The 20,368-nt window shown below is 39.4% G+C and overlaps 1 protein-coding gene across 1 annotated transcript in view; it reads right to left on the minus strand.

The window, feature by feature from the left end:
* The window catches only part of LOC122791533 (intelectin-1a-like), a 175,315-nt gene that overhangs the window by 68,869 nt on the left and 86,078 nt on the right, over positions 1 to 20,368 (minus strand). The window lies entirely within an intron of this gene.

The raw sequence follows: 20,368 nt of genomic DNA on the forward strand, positions 1-20,368 counted from the left end.
GATTATATTAAAATGCACTGGGCTCAGATAGAGGTAGGTAAAATCCCTGGGAGCAAGTGATCATAAATCTGTGCTGTACCTTTTTAATTAATAGTTATGTACTCACTATAAGTTGGTATCTGTGTTATCCTATTTCATTATTCATCATGTTGGGGTCTTGGATCTGATGTTAGATCTGATCCAGCACTTTAGAGAGCAGATTCAAGGCTCAAGCTCCTCCCACTCCCATAATCCCTTTCTACCATCTAACCCTCAGATCGAGTTTGCTGACCCAAGAAAGGAAAACAGTAGGACACCTGAGAAGCCAAACAGGCATAAACAATAATAGCATTAGAACCAGGAGAGGCTGTAGCTCAAGGCCCTGGAACCCCAGCCTCTCCAGAACTGCCAGAAAAAGGAAGGGGGAAGGGGATGGGAAGTCATGAATAATGAAATAGGATAACACAGATAGCAAGTTGTGGTAAGTACATAACTATTGAGTTGATGTTACCCATTTCATTATTCATCACGTCTGGGTCAGAATCCACAGCTACAAAGAATCCCAGGTGGCCATAAGGAAGGACATGCCTGAACACTGTGGAACCAAAGGATGCTCTGCTTCTAGAGATCATGTCCAGTTTATAATGAGTGATAAAAGTGTGAGGAGTGGACCAAGTGGCCACAGCACAAATTTTATCTAAGGACATCCTGGAAATGAAGGCTGAAGAAGTAGCCACTGACCAGAGAGAATGCACCTTAGGAGGGCAAGTCAGCCGTATGTTCCTCATAGAGTAAACCAGAGAGATACAACTAGGCAGCCATTTAGAAATTATTAATTTAAAACCACCTGGCCATGCCTATTCAGGGAAAAGGCCACAAACAACTGGTCAAATTTTCTGAAGGATCTAGTCCAATGTAAACAAAATCGTAGCTGCCGATGAACATCCAATGTATGGAGAAGATATTCACCCTTATTAAAGTAATTAGGAAAAAAACAGGCAATTGGACATCCTGGATGAGATTTCTTTCCGTGGCAACTTTAGGCATAAAGGAGGGATTAGTTCATAAAGTTACCCTGTCCTTATGAAAAACAATATAAGGTGGTTTAGAAGATAAGGCCTGCAACTCAGAGACTCTCTTAGCTGAATTAATGGCCACCAGAAAGGCAGTCTTTCATGAAAGATATTTGAGATCACAGGAATGAGCAGACTCAAAGGGGCTTTAGGTAAAAGATTGCAGCATCAAAGTCAAATACCAAGCAGGGGTAGGATTTTTGATTGGAAGCCTAAGAAGAAAGATGCCCTTCATGAAAGCCATACGTAACCTTAGTAGGCCTAAAACTGGAATGAAAACTAGAAATGGCCACCAACTGCAGTTTGAAAATCTGGCCCCCTCTTGAAACAAGGATGTTAAGAACAGAAGGAAGTCTGGTACGCGAGCAGAAGAGGGATCCAAATTCTGTCCTGTTGCCCAAAAAGAAAAGCATTTCCACTTACTACGATAGACCTTTTGAGTAGAAGGCTTGTGCGAGGCCAGAAGAATTTTCCTGATGGGAGAAACCAACCTGGACTGCATTACTATGACAGGAAGTGGAGAAACCATGCAGTCAGGCAAAGTGACTGAAGATTGGGCGGTTGTTCTGATGGGTGAGAGATGAGATCCAAAATGGGATCCAGTATCCAATGAGGATACTTGAGATGAGACCCGAGGAAGGGGAACCACACCTGACAAGGCCAGAAGGGAGCAATGAGCATCATGGAACTCCTCAGTCTGAAGACTTTCTGAAGTACTTTGGGGATCAGAGGAAGGGGGGATAAACATAGAGGAGACCTAGGGGCCAATCATGAACAAGAGCGTCCCTTGGGGACTGCCCCTCTGGGGGAATCAGGGCAAAGTACCTGCTGCATTTGTTGTTCAACTGGGATGCAAAAAGATTACAGCAAGGTTGGGCCCAACAGGTGAAAATCTGCGATACCATTGACGCATTATGGGACCACTCATGCAGAGTCAGAATAGACCTGCTGAGATTGTCCGCCAAGACATTGAACTCCCCAGGAATATGTGTTGCAAAGAGAAAGCGACTGGAAGAGATCGTCCATTCCCACACTCTCATGGCATCTCTGCACAATGGGTATGATCATGTTTCCCCTTGTTTGTTTATATACCAGACAACCAACATGTTTTCTGTATAAATCGCTGCCATTCCCAGAGGAAGGCAATCCTGAAAGGCTTGCAACAATAGAATGACTGCCCTCATCTCTAGGACATTTATGTGCAATTTGATCTCCGAGGGGGACCATGTGCCTTGGACAGTCCTGCCCTGAAAATCACCCCCCCACCCTAACAGGAAAGCATCCGTGGTCACCATGGCTGTTGGTGGGGGAAGAGAAAATGGTCTACCTTAAAGGATATCCTTCAAATGAAGCCACCACTGCAGGTGTCATCTGTAGACAGGAGTCAGTGGAATAGGCATGGACATTGGATGAGACAGAATAGACCATTGCACTGCCAGCATCCATTGGAGAACCCGCATGTGGTACCTTGCTAGAGGAACGAGGAGAATAGCCACCGATATGGACCCCAATGCTCTCAAAATGAGATGTGCCTGTGACAATGGAGCCTCCAAGATGGCCCTGACTTGTGTCCTGATCAGATCCACTCTTTGGGGAGGCAATGCTCCAACCTCTGTGACTGTGTTGAGATTAGTCCCAATGAACTCCAGGCTTTGTACTGGAGACAGCTTTGACTTCACCAAGTTGACAATAATCCCTAACCTTTTAAAGGTGTGTAAAAGGTATTGCATGACAGAAACCAGTCGATGCCTCATAGGAGCTGTGAGGAGCCAATCATCCAAGTATGGAAAGACTTGAAATCCCTGAAGCCTCATGTCAGCCGCTATGACAGCTAAGCATTTGGTGAATACCCTGGGGGCCGTGGTGAGACCAAATGGTAGGGCTCTGAACTAAAAATGATCAGCTCCAATCCAGAAGTGCAGGTGCCTCCTGGAATGCCTGTGTATCTTCATGTGATAGTAGGCATCCTGGAGATCTGTGGAGTACATCCATTCATCCTTCTGCAGTAGGGCCAGAATGGACTGAACAGTGACCGACTGGAACTTTGACTTCTTGACTGATAAATTCAGTGTGCTGATGTCCAAAATTGGATGTAGGACCCCCATCTTTTTTTGGCACTAAAAAGAAGTGAGAATAAGTTCCGTATCTTTTTGTCCTGTCAGGACATCCTTGATGACTCTTTTTTTCTAGAAGTACCGGAACTTCTAATCGGGCCAGTTCTCTCTGACTGGATGGCACATCTGGGGAACTTTCTTGGTAAATGGTGGTGGTTGGGAAAAGGAAATGTAATAACCCCTGGATATAATTTTGAGCACCCACTGATCATTTGCTATGGATGCCCAGGCTCTTGGGTGCAATGAAAAATAACCCCTGACTGCCTCCATGGTAGGACAACTGGGCAATGCCTCAGAAGCGCTTAACAGGCTTCTCAGAGAAAGGTTCCTGGAGCCCTGATTTTGCAGACCCCCCTCTGCCCCTAGGATGGTGTCTGCCATTGAACTCCCCTTCCCCTGCCTCTGGAAGAGGAATCCACTACAGCATCCTGGAAGGAACTCTGCAACCTGTGGAACTAGAGCTTCTTACTTCCCCATTGTTTTTTGGAAAAGAACCTCTGGGGAGCAGAACATTTCATCATGACCACTGACAGAATTTTGCCCTCCTGCTCACTGCAAGTCAAGGTTTCTTTGACAGAAGGTCCAAACAGTGAGGAAGCATCAAATGGGGCATTCGTAAAGGATGCTTTGAAGGGCTCAGTGAACCCACATAACTGCATCCAGGCATGACACTTAATGGCAATGCCTGCACTGGGAGCTCAAGACGTACCTTCCACTGCATTGGAGATCCACCTAATCGAGGGATTGGCAAGAGAGAAAAGAGTACAGAGCTGGGGAGATACCTTCTTGAGGTCTTCTGCTGGCAGCAACCCTGAAAGAGACTTGGTCAGTTTGGAGACCAGATCTCTTTGGAGGTGGGTAAAATGCACCAAATAATTCAGGGCTCTCAGTCCAAACATGGCCAAAGTGTTAACTTGCTTCCCGTTCCTGTGAACCTCCCGAGATTCTTGGTTTGGGGATGGACATTGGTGCTCTCTTCAGCCAGCTCCTTCTTTGCTGCTGCAGCAACCACAATAGCATCAATTGGCACTCCCTTGCTCCAGTGCACTCTGTCTGCAGGAGGGCTCAAAAACGTATCTGCTTTTTTGAGAACCAGTTCCACAGTATCAGTTTCTTTCCACAACCTATGTGCAATATGATCAATAATCTTGTCCACAGGGGGAGAGACCCAGGAAGTAGAAGGGCCCATCCCAAATGCCTTCAGGAACACAGATTCCTCCGAAGATGGGGGCTGGAGAGACCAACTGCCTTTCTGGTTCAACAGCTCCAGAATGTCCCTGAAAGAGACGTCATCTGGAAGAGATCTGGGGACCCATCCCCTTTATCAAAATCTGTGTCCTCCATAAGGGACTCCATAGGGGAGTCCAGGTGCCTCCTCTTGCACAGTCTCCTCTGAGGGGCCACTTATGTAAGGGGCTCAGGAGAACACTCAGAAGATAGGGGAACCCCTGGGGTTCTTTGCACATGAAGGCTATCTAGGGATGGCTGACCCTGGAGAGGATGAAAAGGCTCAAGACACCTGATAGCAATGGACTGGGCGAATACACTACTCCAGATTAGGAGAAGGTCTGCTCTACCACCCGAGAGGCTGAAGGACTCAAGGAAACCCCATCCCCCATAGCCGAAACCACAAGGGAAGGAGGAGCAGAGCCCACCCTGGGCCTAGCCCCTTGTACAGTACCGAGCCTGAGCTGTCAAAGACTAATGCCCCAAATGAAAGGGACCTGTACAAAAAACCCAGACCAGAACCCCTCCCCAGGGACCTGGTACCGACCACTTGGGGCTGAGACCAGCTCATCCAAAACCACCAGAACCAAGCTAGTCAGGGACCTGGATGGGCAAGGAAAACTGACATTCACAGACCCCCTGACTCCTTCCTGGGGAAAACCAGGTCCTGGGATTCTGAAACCACAGGAATCAGAAGAGGAGAAGTCAGTTGAGGAACTGGGGACCTCCCAGAGCCTGAATGGGCTGGGGATACCAAAAGACCCACCTCTATCTGGGCCCTAAAGAAACTCCTCATAAGCCTGTCCATGTCTCAAGGTAAGATGCTTTTGGAAGTCCTGGAAGAGGCTGAGGAGTGAGTGGACTTAGAGGGGAAAGCTCGCTGGGGTCCCACCATTCTACAGCATTCCCAATCTGGTGGAATGATTCTTGTGTCTAGGATCTGAAGACTTCAAATCCCTAGAAGATCTCACTGAGGAGTCCAGAATAACTAACTCCAGATGTGACAAATGCATCAGATATGAGCCCTGAAGATCAACCTGCCTTGGATCTGAGGGAGCTAAAGGATCTGGAGAAACAGAGGTGGGATCCAAGGGTCTCTGATCAGAGGAAACTTTGACACAGGAAGACGGATCCTGAGCCGACATATCCAAACCTGCAGAGGACTGCTTCAGATGTGGGGGGCTGTGATCCAAGAGTCTCAGCCATTTTTGAACAGCTAGAGGAGACACCCCCAGAGAGGCAGAGGAGGCTCTCCTCTTAGAATCTTTGTGGCTGCTGGAAGAGGGGGAGCCCAAAACAAAGAGACCCCCTTGAGACAAGCCCTTGAGTAGGAGTTTGTTCTGGTGATCCGCCAATGCCCGAGGATTGAATGACGCTCAAATTGAACATTCAGCCTCAAGGTGGATGGATCCCAGAGAATACAAACATTTCTTGTGTGCATCAGAATTTGGCATCTTCTGCCCACATGAAGAACATCTTTTGAATCTGGTAGGCTTGTCTGGTATGACACACACACACACACACACACACACACACACACACACACACACACACACACACACACACACACACACACACACACACACACACACACACACACACATGAAAAAACAAAGCACACTATAAACTACACTGTAATGCCCCAAACTACCCCAGAAAAAACTCACAGTAGCAGGGACCAAGCACACACACATTATAAGGAAAAAAGCCACAACAAAAAATCCCAAAAGGCCCCAAAAACTAAACTAAGGAGAAGAGATATGGGGAAAAGGCACCAAAAAGGGAAGAAGGCAAAGGAAGCAAACACCTAATGCTAAAGGCAAGCTAGATAGAGAGGGTAGGAAAAAGCAGAAAAATGCACCACTTAACTCAGAAAAATCCAATAAAGCCCTTTAATCCACCCTGCAAGCCAGGAATCACATCTGTAGCAAACCACGGCAAATGAGATCTGAGGGTTAGATGGTAAAAAGGGATTATGGGAGTGGGAGGAGCTCGAGCCTTGAATCTGCTCTGTAAATTGCTGGATTGTATCCGACATCGAATCCAAGACCCCGACGTGATGAATAATGAAATGGATAACATCATATACAAGGCTTATTTTACAATAGTAGGTGTTGGTCATAACCTGAGGCAGCAGTGTAGCTGTTAAGGCCAATCACCCCCTTGAATATCTAATTGTGCCAAACGTGCAAATTTAAACTCCATAACGTCTGCATATCTTGACATTATTTGGTGCTAGTGGTGCAGATTTAAGACCTGCAACCCCTGTACACATCACAATATTGTAAATTATTGCATCCAAAAACATATCCCAAACTGGCACAGATACAGAGAAACATTCTAAGATAAACCCTTATAATGAACCAATTAAATCATCAAGACATACAATACAAAGAAAAGGTTCTAGATGCTCTTAATAAGTAATCCTAGTCTAAAGACCAAGTCTAGCTTAAATAAATCCCACACAGTAATGATGACCCTCACCAAACCATCTAGTGCAATTTATGAAATGAACCTGGTATCAAAGGGTGAAGGCAATAAGAAAGTGATCTTTAATTTTATTAGGAAACTTAAAGGAAAAGCATCAGGAGTATAGGATTCTAGCAATCAACAATGTTGTGATTTCATTATGGAGGAATTAACATACCAGGTTAGATTAGTAGTACATTCACAGAGCCAGTGAGATGGTACAGGGAGCAAGATCTGTACAACTACTACTGTCTGTTTATTTTACTGTGGGCTTTTCTCCCTGGGCCTCCACTGAAAATTGACCTACGTCCAGTCGGACACTCCCGGTCAACAAATTTAAATAAATAAATAAATAATCTTATTGTTCACGGATGATTGCATATACTGTTGAGTGACAATCTTCTGAGGGTTTTATCTAAGACGTTAGACTTATTTGACCAGTTTAGTAAAGCATCAAGCCTTGAATGTAATTTAAGCAAGTCGATGAGAATAAAATGTAATACCGCAGACTATAATCTGAATAACTATGGCATCATGGTGGTAATTTCTGCTAATTACCTCTGCCTGCCTCCTAGTTGGCTCCCTCACCCTCTCTATAGAGGCAAATTTGAAATTCTTGAAGGAGAAGGATGTAGCACTATACCTAAGCTGCAGAATTGTACCACAATGTCTGGGAGAATATGGGATACCCAGTTGGTGATCGTGCCTCACATTCTCTATTTGATCAGGAATATCTCTGTACCAGCTAAACACTTGTGCTTAGTAAAAATTCAGGGTATTATAAATGATGCTATACTAAGAAGGTGAGGTCATAGAGTATCTCTCTCTATTACCTACATTCCACATTTTATGGGGTCTTCAGAATATAGAAAGTTATGTGACTGCCTTCCAGCTGAATCATGATATACAGTTGATCAAGAACAAACTGGTTTGCAAAGAGGTACCTACGGACTGGCCTACCCAGTTACATGAGGCTAGCATCAGAGTTAGTGGGTTGGTTTGAGGGAGAGGCCCTGGGGACTACATACGGTACCCTTTGCTACCGAGGATAATTAGGTCTTTCTTGGGGGACAGATGGGAAAAAAAAAGATTACTCAATGGGCCCACCTTATCCTCCCTGAATAGCCTGGAGATGTTCTTCGAAGAATTTACTATATCGGGTTCTGTTTGGTTTAAATACCTCCAGTTAAAGGAAATATTTATTTACCCATCTGAATGATCTAAAAATTCTATGCAATGGTGCAAGTGGAGAGGAGTGAAAAGGGGACTGTCTAATATGATAGATAGAAATATATTGGAAAAACAGACGAAGAAGGTGAAGAAACTAACAGTAACTAGATGGTTTGAACAGGAAGGCATTCAACTGTGTTAGACTCAATGTGCCCCTGTATGGCAGACTCCTTATAAATGAAGGAGGTGGCCAAAGTATTCTGACCATCAGAGGAGAATAATCTATAGACGGTACTTTATGCCTAACAGGCTTTGGAAGACGAGGAGAGCACAGGATAGTAAATGCTGGAGATGCGGGATGGTGGCAACTGACAATATCCATGTTTTGGGACTGCCCACAAGTTAGGGTATGCTGAGACTACTTGCTTCAAACCTTGAAGGAGGTTTATGATTGCAGTACTCCTGTAAGATGGGAAATTTGGTTACTGGGGACTTTCCCCTTGGAGTTCTAGTGGGATCTTTTTGATGTTTTTTTGGATTATGGCTAGCTCAATAAAGTCGATTGCAGCAAGATATTGAAAGTTTCATAATAAAAAAAAAAAATCACACTTATGGTCTAGATACTTCAGGCAGCAGCTTTTGGGTGATCAAATAGCCCAAACTTTATTAGAAGTTGAAATTTTAACACTAAAACCACTAAACACAGCTTTTTCATCCGCACATGCTACAACTTCGTCAGAAATTCATACACCATTTGCCTTCTTATTTATACATACTTTCTCAGTATTGTCATTTCCACTATAAGATAACTAGAATGTTTTCAAATACTGTTAATATATGTATCTTTACTTAAAAATTAATATCTGCATAAACAAAACTTTTATTTTACACTAATTCTCTAAAATATTGCAGTTGTTAATAAATATAAATGCAAATGCAGATAGAGAAAATAAACTGGTTTGGGACTGTATAGTGAAACAGAAGTGTGTCAAAATCCATGTTTTGTAAGACTGCCCTATATTGTGTTTTAAACCCTTATTGTAAATTATTTAGTAAGTGAAACAGGACTTATTCTGTATACAGACTTAGTATATAGAGAATGATTAACCTCACTTGATTGTTTTACCAGAAATATTAAAAATAATAAAAAAAGAAATAAGAATAAAAATACTTGCTCGCATAAAAATATATAAATATATAAGAATTATAGTTATAACCTAGCTGCTCTTACTTTTTATAATCGGCTATCTTTAGGAAGCATGAGGGGTGCTCTGCAAAAGCACTTGGGGTATATATTGTACTCTTTTAAAGGAATGGGGCTATTTAATTCCCCCTCACAGTGATGTTTGGCTATTCTTCCCTATCTTGGCAATTTGAGCCCTTAATTTGTTGGAACCTTTCTTTGTTAAATCTCTGTATTAGATATAGGCCTACCTTGTAAGAGGCGTCAAACAGTACTGAGCACTGCAAATAATGTATGCAGTCTATATCGTTTATCAGTTTGCTCTTTTCTTAGTTCATGCATAGTTTTAGTTTTTGTAATTGTTTTATATAATTTTACTGTTAAAACTTAATAAAAGCAATTCAAAAAGAAAAAGAAAAAAATGCTGCAATCTCAAAATCAAAGGATATTTCTAAGATTCTAGAAAATATATTCTGCACCAGTTTTCAGTTCCTATGTATAGACATGATTCCCATGTGCAACATAAAAAATATATCTCTGCAATCAGAAAATACAACCAAGACTGAGTTAGTCAACTTAAAAACAAAGACTTCATGAATTCAAACATCTTGAATATTCCTTTTCACAAAATCAAAGGTAACATTGTGAAACCCTTTTTTTACCCTTCAACAAACTCTTAAGGATGAAATATCTAGCAAAGCATTGGCAACATGCAGTTGTGATACCCATCCACAAAGATTGTTGGGGCATACACAAGATGCTGATACCTACATGCCAGTCAGCCTAATAGGTATTATCTGTAAAGTCATGGAAGGAATCATATTGAAATTAATCCAGAAAGACACAGGTGACCTGCTTCTGCTTGATCAAGATCACACAGTTTGTCAAGTGTAAATCATGTCTTCTAAATCTTGTTGTAGTCTTTGAAGACAAAAGAGCAGCACTAGATGAGGAACTGACAGTACACGTGGCTTGCAGTTATTTATTTATTTATTGTCTGTTGAGTCGTTTAGTCTCACTAGCCTAGAAGCTTCTTTTCGGGGAAGACCCATGTTGGTAGTTATACTAGCAGGGGAAGTTTAGCCAGGGCACTGAGGAACTTCTCCTTCTGTTTGGAGCTACTTTAAGGTGCCACAGGGCTCCTACAGCAGCAAGGAAGAGGCCTAAGGGAAGCAGCAGCATGGAGGAGGAGAGAAAAGTTATGGAGAGTTTAGAGGTGGAAAGTGAGAATTTGGAGAAAAATGTGTTTGATATGGAGCTTCATAATATAAACAGATTCCTATATGGTGGATGTTAAAATGAGAAGCATTTAACTTTCTCTATGAAGGAAGTAAGAATGTCTGTTGAAGTGGTGCAGAGAAAACTAGGTCAGGAGGAGCTGCAGATGATGTTCTGTTAAAAAAATAATTGAGCAGGGTGACCCAGGTGACAGTTGTGCTGTTTTATGAGGTGAGATGGCAGGTAACTTTTTCCAAAGTGCTAAGTATAGTAATGTAGAAAAGAAACCAGATGATACCACAGCAGAGAATGCAGCAGTTGGCCCTTATTGAGCATTGACAGAAATTAAAAAGAAGGAAGCAGAAACAAACTGAGAAGGTATCTGGTTTTGTTGCAGCAGATAATTGAGTAGCTACAACTTATGCAGCAGTGACAGCAGGCAAAAAAAAAAAGTGAGCCAATAAACTAAGTAAAACTGTTTTTGAAAAGACAAACTGTGAGAATAAGAAAAATGATAATGTAATAGACACATATGTATGGGACAATCTGGTAACTGTTCTAGGTTTTAAAACTTAAGAAATTGAGTCTTTAAATATGTTGGGACTTTACCATTTCAGACTGATATACTGATGATGGACTTTCTGGAACTGTGAAACAAAAAGGACGTTTATCCATGGAACAATTATTTGTATTCTGGTTGTACCTTAAATGTTAAAAAATGTTACTTTGTAGTTTTGAACTGATGAACTGAAAGAAGATGATGTTAAAAAACGTATGCAAGGTCTTTGTGAAACTGTTAATAATACTGTGAAAACTAGAGATGAGAGAAACTTATGGAATGGAGGATGGAGGTTGGAAGCTGTTTTGAAATGTAAAAAAAAAATATGGTGAAACACTTGCCAGGTGTTAGTTTTGTGGTTGATCATAGACGGACATTAAGATATACTGGTCAGCGTAAATCATGTTTCTTTTCTGGGCACTTTTCTCATTTAATGAATTATTGTGACAAGTTATAACACAACCAGTGTGAAGAGAGAGGACATAGAGCAAGAAGGTGTGTGCCTGAATGCAGGTTGTATAAAATGGGATACTCTGGGATGGATTGTCAAGAACAAACAGTATATAACAAAAAAGAAGGGGAAAGTGAAGGAAACATACAGGAGGAAGGACAACACGAGTCTGCAGGAGATGGCAAAACAGGTGACAAAGAAACTGCAAAAGAAGAAAAATTACAGAGGGGAAAAATGAGGAGAGACAGTGCATGCAGGAAGAGAGGCCAAGAGAAGGGCTTGATACTAATATTTTTTTCAGTTCTCACCAGTGAAAAATCTGATTCTGAGGCTCAAGGATTATTTGTACATTTGCCCAGGAAAAAATATTCATTCGGGGAAAGAGTAAAAATAAGAAAATGAAAATGCAAAAATATTTACCCTAAACTTAAAAAGATGGAAAAGCAACAGTTTTAGAGTACTTTCAATAAATGTGAACAGTGATATAAACACTGACAGAAGGATGGGGATACTGGAATGGTGTATTAAATGTGATATGGATGTTATTCTGTTAAAGAATGTAAGATTCCTGACAAACTGAAGAAAGACTGCAAACAGAAAAAATTGTGAGGTGAAAATACAATGCAGAATAAAAGAAGTGAATACTGTTCTGGAATGGTTGTGTAAAAACAGTGAAAATACTAGATGTAATCAGTAAGGATGGGAAGGTTAACTGTTGTGGTTGAAGATGGAGAGAACATATTTACAGAGTTATAGCATTATATGTACATATAACTGGCATCAGATATTAGACTCATACCTCTCAACCTCTTAGCACAAGAAATCTGGACAAAAGGAGCAAATAACTAGAGAAGGAAAGATGATAGAAAGGGAAGATGCCAAGAATGTATTTGTACTGCAGGTTAGAGATTGCCTTCTCTATCAAGGATTGATATGATTGAACAGGCAAGGAGAAAGAAATAAGAGGGTCCTAAACAAAAGACCAGCACTGGTAGAGTCCTTAGTAGAATCTAGAACAGAAGCTGCCATTAAAAAAGGAATAATTAGTAGAGCATATAAAATATTGCATGATAACTATAGGAATCAATCAGAGGAGGTTAGAAAGGATTGGGAAGATAGACTGGATAAGCAATTGACAAACAAAGAATGGGTGGATATATGTATGTCTCCCAAATATGCTACAAAATCTAGAAAATTTAGGATTTTTGCTTGGAAATGTTTACATAGATATTTTTATACCCCAGAGAATTTTTCCTCAGGTAAATAGCAAATGTTGGAGATGTGACAGGGAAGAAAAAGGTAATTGGGAACATATTTTCTGGGAGTGCAGTGAGTTGGTGTACTTTAAGTATTCCCTGCCGGATGCACTATCAGGGATACTGGCTATGCAGATTGATGTGATGAGGGAGGTGATTTTTCTGAGCTATGATACCGAATTGGAATTGCCTAGACATGGTAAGGCCTTGCTGTCTCTAATTAGGGTAGCTGCCAAAAAAGCAATTACAAATTTAAACCAACTATATTAGAAGTAGTGAATATAGTAACAAAGATAAAGCAACTGGAACTGAGATCTTTGGAAAAAGGTAGGAGCAAACTACACAGGAAAAATGGGAATTGTGGGAACAATACATTCAGGGGAGGAATGAGGTTTAAAAGAAGGCATGACTTAAATGAGCTATGTAATGTTTGACTGAAAATGATTGGGTAGATTATAAGTGATGTATAATAAAAGCGAATGGAAAGTAAAATAAAATCCTGATAGAGTTAAGGAAGAATTTGAAAAAGAAATTACTATTAGTGAATTGGATGAAGTACTTAGGAAAGTAAATGTTGATTCAGTATCAGGTCCAGATGGGGTCTATATTATAACATCGAAGTTTTTAAACATCGAATGTTATAGTATCGAACCTGTAATGTTGAACGCTGAAAACAGCGAAGGTGCAGGACACCGAATTCTTTCCCAGGGAAAGAATTCGGTGGGCTGTTGCTGTGGCTTCACTGTTTTCAGTGTTCGATGTGTTGGAACGTTACGGGGTCGGGTTCAGGTAAGTGTGTGATTGTGTGTAGGTTAGGGTTAGGGGGGTGGGTTTGGTGAGTTAGGGTTAGGAACCGGGTCAGGTAAGTGTGCGGTTGTGTGGACGTTAGGGTTAGGTGAGTTAGGGTTACGGCGCGGGTCAGGTAAGTGTGCGATTGTGTGTAGGTTAGGGTTAGGAGGCGGGTTAGGTGAGTTAGGGTTAGAGCGAGGGTCAGGTAAGTGTGCGGTTGTGTGTAGGTTAGGGTTAGGGAGCGGGTTAGGTGAGTTAGGGTTAGGAAACGGGTGAGGTGAGTGTGGGATAGTGACGGACCTTAGGGTTAGGGTTGGGTTAAAGTAAGTGGATAGCTAGTAGTGTATGTAAAGTTTAGTTTAGGTTTAGGTGTAGGAATTTAAGTGTATGTGTGTGGATTGCTGTTTTGTGTGTGTGTTTGTGTTGTGTGTATGTTTCTCGGAATAGCGATTTTTTTCCCTGGGAAAAAATTTGGTATTCTGACTGTTCAATGTTTTCAGATTTCGGTGTTTGGGGTTCGATATTATAACATTCGATGTTTAAAAACTTCAATGTTATAATATAGACCCATCCAGATGGTATCGGGTAGGGTAAGGGATATACAACAAACTGCACATTCAAAAGACTAGCAAAGAGAGTATTTTGTAACTGTACTGAATGACTGGTTGAAGGAAGAGTTTGTTTATGAAGAGCTGTGTAGTGGGATATTAAAATTTACATAGAAGGATGAATTAAAAAATCAGAGACCCATCACATTAAATAACAGAGATTATAAATTTTTTATGAGAATAATACAAAGGAGAATAGAAGGAAGGATGTGGGATACTATGGAAGAAAGTATATATGGTATAAAAGGGAAGCGATGTTAAGAATTGTTAGCTGCAAGAGAAATTGTTGCTATTATAAGTAAAAAGGAGGATGTGAAACTTATAGTAAATAATTTTAGCAAGGCAGTAGATACAGTAGAACATTATGCTTTGAGGAAAGTTATGGAGAAGTATGGAATATGTAATAGAATTAGGAGAGTGTGTATGACAGCAAATCAAAATAATAGATTGAGACTGTTAGTGAATGGATGGCTGAATAAAGAAATATGTATGGAGTGTGGTATATGGCAAGGATGTCCTGTAAGTGGAACATTCTTTGTATTGGTAATGAATACAATAATGAGTGAAGCAGATTATAAAATGAAAGATGCTAGGTATGATATGCAAAAGGGACTTGTGATTCCAGTAGTTTTGGCATATACCAAAGAAATAGTTGTAGTTGCTAAGAATAAAATATGGATGAGGGAAGTGTTGGTTTGTCTGAATGGATGGGTATGACCTTGAATAAAGATAAAAGTAAGGGTTTGGGCGATATTGTGAAAATTGGATATGTATATATTTTTCAGTGAATGAAGTGTATTTGCTAGGGATAAAATTTGGGAAAAACGATATAGTTATGCAATGGAAGGATTTAATGAAAGAAATATATCCTTTCTAATTTCTCCAAATCTTTTGGGTTTCTAATACCATGACACAAATGGAACCCATTCCTAAGTCAAAGTATGATTAAAGTTCATGAAATTAATATTGTTTTACTCTTTGATGTTAGCCAAAAGTGCTTTTCGCAGCACCTGCAATGTGCCCAGTAATGACTCCTTCTGTAATTTGTATGGAGTTACGTGTATTGGTAGCATACCTAAATATGATTGGAGACTCTTTTTTTATAAGACCTGTTGCTCCTACTACTATTGGAACTATCTGGGTATCTTTCTTCCACATTGCTCTCATTTCTGCTTGCAGATCCTGATATTTTATGATTTTGTGTCTCTCTATATGCAGGACACTGTAGTCACTGGGTATGGTGATTTCAATGATCAATGCTGCTTTTGTCCTCTTTTCTTGGACTACTATATCTGGTTTTCTAACATCTATATTTTGAATTGTTGGCAATGGATGATCCTGTGTAATGTAGACTTCATCATTTTCTATGATGCTTTGTGGCTCATGTTTCCAGTGCTTTTCAGCCACTTCAAAACCATAATGTTTGCACAATCCCCACTGCAACAGTCTTGCCACATTATTCTGCCTTTCTATATACAGTCCTTCTGCCATTAGTATGTCACAACCAGCAACAAGGTGTGCAACAGTTTCCAACTCTGTTTTACAAAACCTACATTTGTCTGTTTCTCCATGTTCGATGGACTTTGTAAACAATGTGTACGTAGCCAACTATCTTGTGCTGCCCATATTAACCTTTCATCTCTTGGTTTGAATTCACCTCTCCTTAACCATTCATGCATTCGTTCCTTATCAACATGAGGTTCTTCCAGAAGTTTTCTTATTCTCCTCTTATTTCTCCATCTTATTCTCCTCATGTTTCAAAACTTTCATTACATTTGGATCTCATGAGGTCAGCAGATATGTGTAGAGTCCCAAGATTGTAGATCTATACATGTAATCAATTTCAAGGAGGACCATCCCTCCTTCAGAACAGGGAATATATAATCTTGGTATGCACTGATTTTTATAAATCATTTGGTGAGCATGAAGCATCCTTCTTGTTTTAATATCTAATTTATCCAACACGTTTTGGGGCCAATCAATCACTCCAAAACTGTAAGTTAGGACAGGAAGAGCAAATTGGTTTATAACTTGGATTTTATTCCTAAATGACAATGCTGTTTTCAGGATTAATTTATCTCCTAAAATATTCCTTACTAATTTTTACTTGCATTTGTTCATGTTTTATTGCTGATCCTTCATCAATTCCGAAATATTTATACACTCCCTCTTGCTCCAGTTCTTTTATATCACATTCTTGCCTCAAACTGATGCTTTCCTGGTGCAGCAGTTTTCCTGCTTTAAAGGTTTATTTTGTACATTTATCAAGGCCAAATGACATTCTAATATCATCTGAAAAAGTTTTGACAAGCTGCAGCTGTGCTTTCAGTTCCTCATCTGATGAGCTATACAATTTTAAATCATTGACAAATAGAAGATGAGATGTCTTTAGACTTTGTTGTTTTCTAGGAGCCAAATTATAGCCATGGCCTAAGCTGTTAAGTAAACAGCTTAATGGGTTAAGTGCAAGGCAGATCAGCAACGGTGATTGAGGCACCCTGGAATATCCCACTTTGAATTTTTATTCCTGGGATAATAATTTGTCCTTTATCATGGTTTAATTGCAAAGTGGTCTGCCATTGTTTCATGGTCACTGTAACATAGTCGATCAGTGTAGGATGTATCTTATACACTTTTAAGCACTCTTTTATCCATGAATGTGGGATACTATCAAATGCTTTTTTGTAGTCAATCCATACCATACTTAGATTCTTCCCCTTTTTCTTCACTATGACTTTAACAACAAATGATTCTTTGTTCCGTATGCCTTCCTTTTATTGTCCTTTTGTTCTACTGCCATAATTGAGGTTTCTTCTAAATGACTATAAACTCTGTCAGCATCAATTTTCGTATATAGTTTATACGTTGTCAGAGGACAAGTTATTGGTCTATAATTTTTGGGGTAGCTTGCAGGTTCACTATTAAATAGGAGTATTGTTTTATCTGTTCGGGGTACGCATATAAATAGTTCTTACTCATGGCTAGGTCTTCATGCAAAGATGTTAATACTTTTAACCAACAGTTAGGCACTGCATCTGGCCCTGAGGTTTTCTAATTAGAGGCTTTTCTTAACTTTGTTGCAATCTCTCTGGCTGTTACTTCATCCCATTTCATATCCTCTACCTTTGAACTTCTTATTCTTTCTTTTACTTCTTTTATCCATTTAGCATCTGTATTCCACAGGATCTTCATAGATATTTCTCCAAAATGCATCTATTTCTTCTTTTTTTGGCAGTCTTTCAATTCCTTTCACCTTGTTTCCCAATTCTCTACAAAACTTTTTTGGGTCATCACTAAATTGCCTATTTTGTACTTTTCCTTTATACTTATCTGTGTATCTTCTAAGTTTTTTCACCTGAGTTGAAATTTTTAATTTATTATTTGCGATAGTGCATAATAGATCCTGGTCTGTTCTAATACTGCACTGCTTTTATTACATTTATCTTTCTTAGTATTTTTGTTGATCTATTCCCTCTTCTATAGTCATCTAGCAGTGACACTTCTTGTCTTAATTGCTTTATATTTTTCTCTGTTCAATACTTCCATGATGGTGTTCGATTTATCCCCTTCCTTTGCCTCACTACCCTGTGCTCTTGTGGTAAAACTTTATCAGTTATTAATTTAGCTGCACAGTAACATATCCTGTTTACTTCTGTTATATTGCATGGATCTCTGTGGACAGTCCTAATTACTGTGTACATTTGTTTTATCATTTTTCTGACTTTTGGGGTTTTATTGATCTTCTGCAGCCTACTTCTTTCATTGATTTTAATATCTATCTAGGTCTATCTAGGTCCATTAAATCAAGCAACTCTTCCCTTAGTTCATTTTCTTCCAGACTGAGGGCACATCCTTTGTTTTCCACTTCCTGTGGGCATTCTATCAAAAGTTCTGTAGCAGCTTCCTGTGGCACCTTTCCTTCAATTTCATCCTGTGCCATCTGTTGCTCTGTCATATGGGAACTCACTGGCCTGTCACTCCTCAACATTGACTGCATCACAGTTTCTGCAGTCTCCTGTTCCTTCCCTTGCTCTCTAGCTTTAAGTGAACATTTATACTGGTTTCCTGTGGAAGGCTCCAAAATATCTTCATATGGCACCTGACCAATTTCCCCCTGTTCCACTGGTTTCCCCTTTATTTGGACATCCATTGCTCTATCCTGTTGTGGTGCTTTCTGCATTAGATTTTCTGCACTGAATCCTTCACTTTGCAGGTGCTCTATAACTTCAATTTGTATTTCTTTAACTTCTCCATTACTGATCTCCTTTTTCTACTTTTCCTCTTTGTCTTCTTATTTTTTGTATTGTAAAGTTTTCCATATTCGGATTCCTTTGTATTTCTCTTCAAATATATTTGGTGCTGCTCTTTTTGTATTGGTTAGTTTTGCCTTCTCCTTTGCATAAATATCGCACCATATTAAATCTCTTTTTCTTTCCCATGTCCATATTTCTTCTTCAGATGTCTCCTGATCTTCCTGCTTCTCCTATCTTTGAGGACTCACCCCATCATGCTGTGATGAAGTCTGTGTTAGACTTTGTATATTAAATCCTTCACTCCGCAGACAGTCCATAACTTCAACTTCTGTTAACTTCTACTTTACTAATCTTCTTTTCCACATTCCATCTTTGTGATATTAATTTTTTTATTGTGAAATTTTCCAAAGCTGGATGCCTTTGTCTGCATTTTTCTTTGAATATCTTTGTGGCTGCTTTCTCTATATTAATTAACTTGGCTTTCTCCTTTGCATAAATATTACACCATATCAAATCTCTCTTTCTTTTCCATGTCCATATTTCTTTTTTATACTTTTCAAAAATGTTTAGGTTTTGTTGTTTACATTTTCGCACTTCCTCAGATGCTTCTTTTTCCAAACAGATCAAAGTTTCTTGATCTATATACCATAATGAATGCAAATTTTTATTTGAAGCTTCTGACAGTTGTTCCTCAGAAAGTATTTTTCTTTCCTCTAATTTATCTCTTAATCTCTGTGCATATCCTCTGTCTGGAAAGTCTGGGCTTTTTGCATAATTGTAACAACACATAATTTCTTTCTTACCCTCAATAGTCCACTCTATCATCTTTATGGCTCTTCTTTGGCCTATCAGTTTTTGTGATTTTTGTGTACTGCTACATCCTCCCCTTTGGCCTGGCCTGACCCCATTGTAGGAATGTTTATGGATTTTGAGGATTCTACACTGTCATTTTTTTTCCAGTCCTGGCACCAGTGTGCCTACCAGGATTGGGCACTTTTTTATCCTGGGACTTTTGCTCACAGCTATCTTTTTGTTATTGACTTATTTCTGTCCATGATATATGCTATATAAATACAGTCTATATATCAGTGTCGCCTTGGTGAGATTTTGTGAAAAAAGGGTCCCCCTCATGAAGGTACTCATCAAGACTTGAGGATGAATTCAACTTCAGCATGTTTCTGACATGTAAAAGAGTGAAACTTTGGGAAAAGTAACTTGCTGACTTTTCATCTCTCCATTAGAACCCCTTTCATCTCTCCATTAGGATCCCTATTTAATGCTTTTCTTTATAATTTTTAATTTCTTCATTTACATATTCTTTTTCTCTTTTTCTTATTCTCATCACCCCCAGAACTTTTTGTATTTATATTTAAACATTTTCACTATTAATTTATTATTCTTTTCCTTTACCCAATTTAATACTCTGTCTTCTGTGGAGGACGTATAGACTATCATTTAGGAAAAAGGTTTATCTAGTGAATTCTGTATTAATGGGAAACATAGCATATATGTTAAATATGTATGTGATCCCAGAAGAATATGAAGAACAAATTGGGCAATTGGTGCTTTCTTTCATATGAAGTTCAAGATTAAACCCAGTGAAAAGAGGTATGTTGTATATGAGTGCTGATATATAGGGACTGGGGTTACGAAATCCAGTTGTTTATTTTGCTTCTTTAAACTTGTACAGAGTATTAAAGTGGGTAAAGGAAAAGAATAATAAATTAATAGTGAGAATGTTTAAATATAAATACAAAAAGTTCTGGGGGTGATAAGAATACGAAAAAGAAAAAAATAATATGTAAATGAAGAAATTAAAAATTATAAAGAAAAATATTAACATAGAAAACAAAAAATATATTGTATAGAGAAAGATAGAAGAATGTGGTATAATAATGTGATAAAACAATATTATTATGTAAATCCATGGAAAACTGTACCATAAGAAGGGATAAAAGTAAGGAAAATGTGGTGTACAAAGATAGCAGAGTGTCAGGATTTCCTATGGAAGCTGGTAAT

Source organism: Protopterus annectens, chromosome 17.part0 (assembly GCF_019279795.1).
Source record: "Protopterus annectens isolate FY-2018-M chromosome 17.part0, PAN1.0, whole genome shotgun sequence".
Lineage (NCBI taxonomy): Eukaryota > Metazoa > Chordata > Ceratodontiformes > Protopteridae > Protopterus > Protopterus annectens.